Here is an 8,348-nt window from a genome sequence, read left to right on the forward strand (position 1 = left end):
TTATTATTATTATTATTTGAGACGGAGTTTAGCTCTTGTTTCCCAGGCTGGGGTGCAATGGCGCAATCTCGGTTCACTGCAACCTACACCTCCCGGGCTCAAGCGATTCCCCTGCCTCAGCCTCCTGAGTAGCTGAGATTACAGGCGTGCGCCACCATGCCCGGTAATTTTGTATTTTTAGTAGAGATAGGGTTTCACCATGTTGGCAAGGCTGGTCTGGAACTCCCGACCTCAGATGATCTGCCTGCCTCAGCCTCCCAAAGTGCTGGGATTACAGGCGAGATGCCGCACCTGGCCTGTTTCTGAATTATTTTATTGTCTCTCTTCCCAAACCAGAATGTGAGCTCTGTGTGGGCAGGAAGGTGTATTCGTGATTGTTCTACCCAGTGTCTAGAATAGCACTTAGCACACATCGGTGCTCAATATTGGTTAAACAGAAGGGAGGCAGGGAGGGAAGTAGGGAGGGAGGGAGGGAAGGAGGGAGGAAGGCAGGGAGGGAGGGAGCAAGGCAGAGAGAGAGGGAGGGAAGGAGGGAGGAAGGCAGGGAGGGAGGGAGGAGGGAGGAAAGTAGGGAGGGACGGAGGGAAGGAAGGAGGAAGGCAGGGAGAGAGGCAGGAAGGCAGGGAGGGAGGAAGACAGGAAGGGAGGGAAGCAGGGAGGGAGGGAGGGAAGTAGGGAGGGAGGAGGGCAGGAAGGAGGGAGGAAGGCAGGGAAGGAGGGAAGCAGGGAGGGAGGGAGGGAAGTAGGGAGGGACGGAGGGAAGGAGGGAGGAAGGCAGGGAGAGGGGCAGGAAGGCAGGGAGGGAGGAAGACAGGAAGGGAGGGAAGCAGGGAGGGAGGGAGGGAAGTAGGGAGGGAGGAGGGCGGGAAGGAGGGAGGAAGGCACGGAGGGAGGGAGGGAAGGAGGGAGGGAGGGAGGGAAAGAGGGAGGAAGGCAGGGAGGGAGGGAGGAAGTTGACACGGTACACACATAGACCTCAGTGCACATTCGCTGTTGTTTTCAGTGTTGATGTTGTTGTAGACCACGTCCTCCCGTCTGCCACCTTGGAGGGGTGAGGGATGGGGGGTGCACCTTTGAGTGCAAACTTTAAGAGGGAACCAAAACCAGTAAACAAAATAATATTTTGAGGCAATTAAAAAAATCTAAATTAATGCAAAAAAAGCCAGGATAAACCCAGACAGCTTCCAGAGCAGAACCTTGGGGCTGATGCAAAAGGAGAACCAGGACTTCCGATGCTGTGTTTATAATAAAAGTTTGATCTTCTTTTCATTCTGGATTTTTTTTCATGAATTTTGATTTGTAAGAACGCTGCATGCACACAGTATGTATTCTGGTGATGGGGGTGCTTTGGTGCCGCTAAAATTTTGTGCCTGAGGTGATGCCTCACCCTCCTCACCCTCGTCCTGGACCTGGTGGCCATAGCCCTGCCCTGGAGTCATGTACAGCCTGGAAACCACAGCCCAGGGCCCCAGAGCATCTGCCGGCAGGGGCTGGGGCTGGGTCCTGGTGAACAACACTTCTGATGAGGAGAGAGTAGCAGGAACCTACAGAGGGGAGGGACGGAGGGAGGGAGAGAGAGAGAGAAAATGAGAATGTTGTGCATGTGTGTGTGTACCTGTGTGCCAGTGCTGGCACTAAGGGAGGGCCTGATGGCTGGGGGTAAGGGTTTAGGGGGCAGAATGAGAAGCTGTAGTGAAAAAGCTTAGGGAAGAGGTTAGACACAGTTGGGGCCACGTGCACAGAGGGCCAGGAGGGCTGGGGAGAGAGCCAGGACTGAGCTGGGTCTCTCCTTCCCCTCCTCTGCTTCCCTGGGTGACCTGTGCCCAGGGCCCTGTGATCGGAGAGCCCAGACTTTGGTTTAATGCTCTGCTGCCACTGCCTTAAAATTCTTAATTTTGAACATGAATGTCCTGAATTTCCATTTAGTACTAGGCCCCAAAATCACATGATGCGTCCAGCCTGGGACTGCACCCTGCATGAGGCTGGGTAGGTGGGAGCTGCCTGTGGGTTCAGCCCTGGCGGGCTGGGTAGGCTTTGACGAGGCATAGTCCCCTCAGCCTCAGTTTTAACCAAGGGAAATGGGCCCTCGTATTCCTTTCCTCCCGGGTCCCTCAGCAGCAGCGTCCCACAGGGTGGGGGGGCGGAGCAGGAAGCCCCTTGCTCTGAGCCTCGGCTCCTGGCCAGTGTCTAGCCCCACCACAGGTGTGCTGTGTGACCTGGGGTGGGAAGCCTCCCTCTCTGGGCTTCTGTTCCAGCTGTAGCCTTGTGATGAACACTCTCTCACACTCTGAATGTGCAGCTCCAACACACCAGGACCTAGACAGGGGTTCTGAACATGAGGGCAGGGAGTGGGGCAGCTGTGGCCGACGTACCTCTTGTCTGCACTGCATATTTCCCCGGCAGTAGCCTCTTGGTCTCCACTTCCCCATCCCACGGTGCCCAGTCTGCAGCTTCCAAGAGATTTTGGGTGTGTAAACTGAGGCAGAGAGAGACATGCACCCAGGATCAGAGACCCCCCCCACCCTGGAATACACAACTTCTTAAGGCTGGGGCTTGAGAAGGCCTGAGGCTGCGGGTCTGGAGGGGAGACCCAGGAAGGAGCTAGGCTTCCCTGGACCCCGTCTCGTCTCCTGGGCTTGGCCTGGCCTTCCTCCAAACCTGTCCTGGCCCTGCTGACCCTGACCTTGTTCTAGAATTTGAAAATTTGCTGATACGGAGAACTGTGGGGCAAGATGTGGACTTTCCTCCCTGAAATCCTGTTTACCTGTTAGGTGATTATTGGAAACAGAAATGTTGAGTTGCTCCTAGGAAGTTTGACTAAGACACAGACAGACACTGTTAAAGGCAGGCAAAAGGGCGATGGTTAGAAGGGCCACGGAGAGGGGAGGAGCCAAATGGGTCTTTGCAGGCTGACTTGAGGGGGCTGACTGTCTTGGGGGCCAGTGGGTGCCCTGGTTCCCCTGGACCTGCCTTGTGCTTTGAGGCCATGAGTTCAAGTGGCTACTGAGAGCTTGCCACGTGATCCTCCAAATTCAGGTGTGCCCACAGGAGGGTTTCCAGAGACAGCAAAAGAAAATAGAGGTTCCAGGGAAATTTGAAATTCAGATAAATAAGAAACAAACTTTCAGTATAGCTTCAATATTGTATGTGACATACTTATGCTAAAAGTTTATTTCTTATTTACCTGAAAATTCAAATTTCCCTGGCAGCCTGTGTTTTATTTGTCAATTCTAGTTGTAAATGTAAAATACATACCAGAATTCAAAGAATTAGTACCAAAAAGGTAAAATATCTCATTCATAATTTTAATATGGATTACATGTTGCAATGAAAATAAGGAAAATATTTGACATATTGGGCTAGATAGAATATATTATTAAAATCAGGCCGGGCGCGGTAGCCCACTTCTGTAATCCCAGCACTTTGGAAGGCTGAGGCGGCCGATCACCTGAGGTCAGGAGTTCGAGACCAGTCTGGCCAATATGGTGAAACCCCGTCTCTACCAAAAATACAAAAATTAACCAGGCATGGTGGCAGTCACCTGTAATCCCAGATACTCAGGGAAGCTGAGGCAGGAGAATTGCTTGAACCCGGGAAGCAGAGGTTACAGTGAGCTAAGATTGAGCCACTGAACTTCAGCCTGGGCAACAGAGCGAGACTCCATCTTTAAAAAAAAAAAGAGGCCGGGCGCGGTGGCTCACGCCTGTAATCCCAGCACTTTGGGAGGCGAGGTGGGCGGATCACAAGGTCAGGAGATCGAGACCATCCTGGCTAACAAGGTGAAACCCCGTCTCTACTAAAAATACAAAAAAATTAGCCAGGTGTGGTGGCGGGCGCCTGTAGTCCCAGCTACTCGGGAGGCTGAGCCAGGAGAATGGCGTGAACCTGAGAGGCGGAGCTTGCAGTGAGCCGAGATTGCGCCACTGCACTCCAGCCTGGGTGACAGAGTGAGACTCCATCTCAAAAAAAAAAAAAAAAAAAAAGAACATACTATTAAAATGAATTTCACCCATCTCTTTTTATTTTAACTTGGCTACTGGGATGTTGGAGGACACACATGGCTCTCGTTGGGTCTTTGTTGGACACTACTGGTGTGGACCTCAGCACTGTTGCTAACAAGAGCTGGGACATTCCAGGGTTTCTCACTGAAAGCCCCACTCTGTCCCAGGAACCCCCAGGCGTGGGTAGACCAGGACAGTTGGTCACCCTGCAGTGCCGCAAGTGCCCAGGTGGGCAGTGTGGCCAGTGGAGGTGCTGTCCTTCTGAGCCTCCGTTTCCCCATCTGTGTACTGCTCCTGCCAACGTGGAGTGTTGAGGTGGTGGCAGCGGATCCGTGCAGGCTGAAGGAAGGGGCCTGGCACTGGGGAGCCCCTGGTGCTGGATGGCAGGCCCCTCCCCAGGCCTCCCCGGCCCCCATGCAGGCTGCCCAAGAGCTGAGGAGCCAGGGGAGAAGCCGGTAGGGGTGGCCTTAGGGTGCATCCCTGGTGGTCTTGGTATGAAAATGGATCCCCTGTGCCCCTATTGGAAAACCACCATTCCTCTCTGCCTAAGAAATCCCAGAGCCATTCAAAGGGGCCTCTCTTGACTCCTCCTCATCCCTTCCCACCTCTGTTTTTTTGCCTCCCTCTTCCTCAACCAGTGGCTCCCACAGCTCTACCACTGCTGGGCACCTGCAGGCATTGGGCACTGTGAACAGAGGGTTCTTTAGGCACAGCCGAGGCTCAGAGAGGCCGATCTCAAGCCTGAGGCCACACAGTGTGAGTGGCAGAGCTGAGGCTCGAACCCAGCTGCAGAGTTGGGCACCTCCAGGAAAAGATGTAGAGCAAAGGGATGAAGGAGGCCTCCTTCTTGCCTCGGGTGCAAAGGCACGGGTCCAGAAACTCGCCCTTGCTCACCACACCACGGCCCACAGGCCCTGAGGGGCCTGCCCATGTCCACGGCCGCCCACACTGTAGGTGCATTTCTTGGACCCATGCTTTAGACCTGCACACCAGTCCAGCGAGGAAGGCACGGTGCTATGACTCTCCCCACACTACAGGTGAGGAAACGGAGGCCCTGAGTGTAAGGTGTGGCCTAAGTCATGGTCAGTGGCAGAGCTGGGGCTGTCACCCCGTCCTGCCCGGAGCGGTGGCATGAAGAGATCAGGCCATTCCAGCTCATGAAACAGCTAATATTTGTTTGGTGCCACAAGGTGTACAGAGCCTTTTCACCCACACTGTGTCATCGATTCTCCCAGAGCACACACAGGTGGGCAGATATTTACAATACCGATTTTAGTTTACAGAAGAGGAAAGCCGGAGGAGCCTTCCCAAGGCCATAGGAAACAAAGCGGGGTAAAGGGATTGAGACTTCAGTGTGTCTGGAGGCAAAGCCACTGAGGGCACGGGTGTGAGCTGCCAGCGCCCTGCTCAGGGGAGACAGCATCAGCCAGGTCCCGGGGGGTGGGGGCGCGGGTCACTGTTACCCCCGGGGGAAGAGGGCGTCACAGCTGAGGACTCAGGGCCCAGGGAATGGGGTAGAGGGAGGTAAGGAGCCATAGGAGGAGGGCGGGGAAGGGTGGCCGCACAGGGGTCAGGCCCTGTCTTCAGGCAGCCACATCCTGTCTTCCCCAATTCCTCCCTCTTTTTCCTAAAACCCAAGGGCAAGTCTCGGCAGGAGAGTGAATGTGCCTGCCCCAGAGTTCAAGTGGTCAGGTGGTCCAGCCCAGCTGTGTAAAAGCCCTCCACTTCAGGGTCAGACAAGCTGGGAATGGGCTCCATCACTTTTGGCTGTGTGACTCCGGGCCTGTGGCTGAACCTCTCAGCGTTTCCATTTCCGTGTGTGGGATGGGGATAGCGGCACCTGCCTTCTGGCGGAACCTCCGTCTCCGCTGCACACTGCGATTGGCTGGGGAGATTTTAAAATACACTGATGCCCAGGTCCCGGCCCAGAGAGGCCTGACATCCCTGGGCTGGAGTGTGGCTGGACATGGGGCGTTTTGTGCCCGGCGATGGCCTGGGCTGAGAGCCTCTGTCCCTGCGGCTGTTGGAGGATGAGCTGAGGTGCAGCCTAGAAATTGCCTGGCCTGTGGAGGTGCCGCATACATCACTCCCCCCTCCACCCGGCAGCCCATCTGTTGTGTGAAATACATTCACTGCCCCGTTGAAGAAACAGCCACAGGTTCTAAAGGAAACGTTCATCTTCAGAAGAGCCAGGCCAGCAGGATGGCAGGGGCCCGCTGGTGACCCTGGTATGGGGGTGGCTCATGGGAAGCCCAAAGGGCTACCGAATCGGCCACCTGGAGGACAGAACCCCGTGGGTACCATGCTCATTCACCGTGTGCAGGATAAGCCCTTCCCTGACTCAGTTCCCATAACACTGACTTTGAACGGAATGGACTTTGAACTTGGCGTTTCCCCTAGGGTGTTTCATGTCACTCATCCTAAGCATGGCCATACTCTGAGCCCCAAATTACAATCTTCTTTTTGTATTATGATTATTATTTTTTAAGTAGAGATGGAGTTTCACCATGTTGGCCAGGCTGGTCTGGAACTCCTGCCCTCAAGTGCCACCATAGCCTCCCAAAGTTTTGGAATTACAGGTGTGAGCCACCACGCTGGGCCCAAATTATAATCTTAAAGTAAAAAGTCCCAAGGGAAAAACCCCCAAGCGAGAAATGGTTACAATAGACAAGGAGACATCAATTGCAGCATGAACATTAATATTAATAGTGAAAAACTGGGAACAGCTTCGGTGTCCGACTCTGAGAACCATTCAGCAAACACTGGCAAATGCCCAGACGGGAATATGATACAGCCTTAAGAAATGGAGTTAGAGAACCAGGTGGCAGAGCAGCAACAAGATAAGCAGATGATAAGACTGGGCTGATGCCGCGTCCGATGTGTAGGCCACTGGGCAGGAGCTGGAAAGGGATCAGGAAGAAAGAAAGAAGCTAGACTGATTGCTGGGGCCAAGGAATTTTATGTGAGTTTTCAAAATGCTAATTTCCATTATATTTGTATAATGAACAATAATCATAAGGAAAGGCAATTCGGTGGGACAAGGACCTTCTGTGTTTTGCTGAGTTCACTCGGTATTCGCAGATGGCTAGCACAGGGCCCAGGGCATAATAGTAGCTCCATAAATATTAATGGAATGAATGAACGAATCCTGTTGCTTTCACACTTTGCTGATAGACTTTTTTTTTTTTTGAGATGGGAGTCTCGCTCTGTCACCCAGGCTGGAGTGCAGTGGTGTGATCTCGGCTCACCGCAACCTCTGCCTCCCAGGTTCAAGCGATTCTCCTGCCTCAGCCTCCCAAGTAGCTGGGACTACAGGCATGCCCCACCATGCCTGGCTAATTTTTGTAGTTTTAGTAGAGATGGTGTTTCACCATGTTGGCCAGCTGGTCTCAAACTCCTGACCCCAGGTGATCTGCCTGCCTCAGCCTCCCAAAGTGCTGGGATTACAGGCGTGAGCCACCACACCAGGCCAACTCTTAAAACATTTCTCAGCAGGCGTGGCTCCTCTTGGCTTTATACTGTATGCATATGGATTGACACGCCTTTCATAGACTTACTTTTTATTTTTTTGAGACAGTCTTGCTCTGTCACCCAGGCTGGAGTGCAGCGGTGCGATCTTGGCTCACTGAAACCCCTGCCTCCTGGGTTCAAGCTATTCTTGTGCCTTGGCCTCTTGAGTAGCTGGGATTACAGGCATGTGCCACCATGCCTGGCTCAGTTTTATATTTTCAGTAGAGATGGGGTTTCACCATGTTGCTCTGGATGGTGATCTCAAACTCCTGGACTCAAGTGATTCACTTGCCTCAGCCTCCCAAAGTGCTGGGATTACAGGAGTGAGCCTGTCAATATGTTTACAGTTTTGATGATAATTTTGAATTGGCCAAAGGTGAAGACAGAGCCCTGTGGCTCACCATTAGAGATGCTTTCTCCAGTGGACATAGCTCTGTTACTGGAAGAGGGCTGAGTGGAAAGGGTCCTGTCCATGCATTCGGGAACTCCGGGTTGGTTCTCAGCTCTGGAACTTCCTAGGGTGTTCTTGGGCAAGTTGCTTCTCTTCTCTGAGCCTCAATCTCCTCATCTATACAAGAGGAATAGTAATACCTGTTCTCCAAGGTGACTTGTTGCCTGACACCTCCTAGCTCCTCAATAAATGGTGGGTACCCCCCACCTCTGTCCACCAAACCCTGTGGGTGTTCATCATCCAGCTCTCTGCAGCCACTGACTTTCCTGTCATTTCCCAACAACTGTCCTCCAGGGGGGTCACTCTCCAAGTATGGAGCAGCAGTGTCAGCGGCACCAGCAGCACCTGGAAATGCATCAGAAATGCAGATTCTCAGGCTCACCCGA

The sequence above is a fragment of the Rhinopithecus roxellana genome, chromosome 20 (genome assembly GCF_007565055.1).
Source record: "Rhinopithecus roxellana isolate Shanxi Qingling chromosome 20, ASM756505v1, whole genome shotgun sequence".
Classification (NCBI taxonomy): domain Eukaryota; kingdom Metazoa; phylum Chordata; class Mammalia; order Primates; family Cercopithecidae; genus Rhinopithecus; species Rhinopithecus roxellana.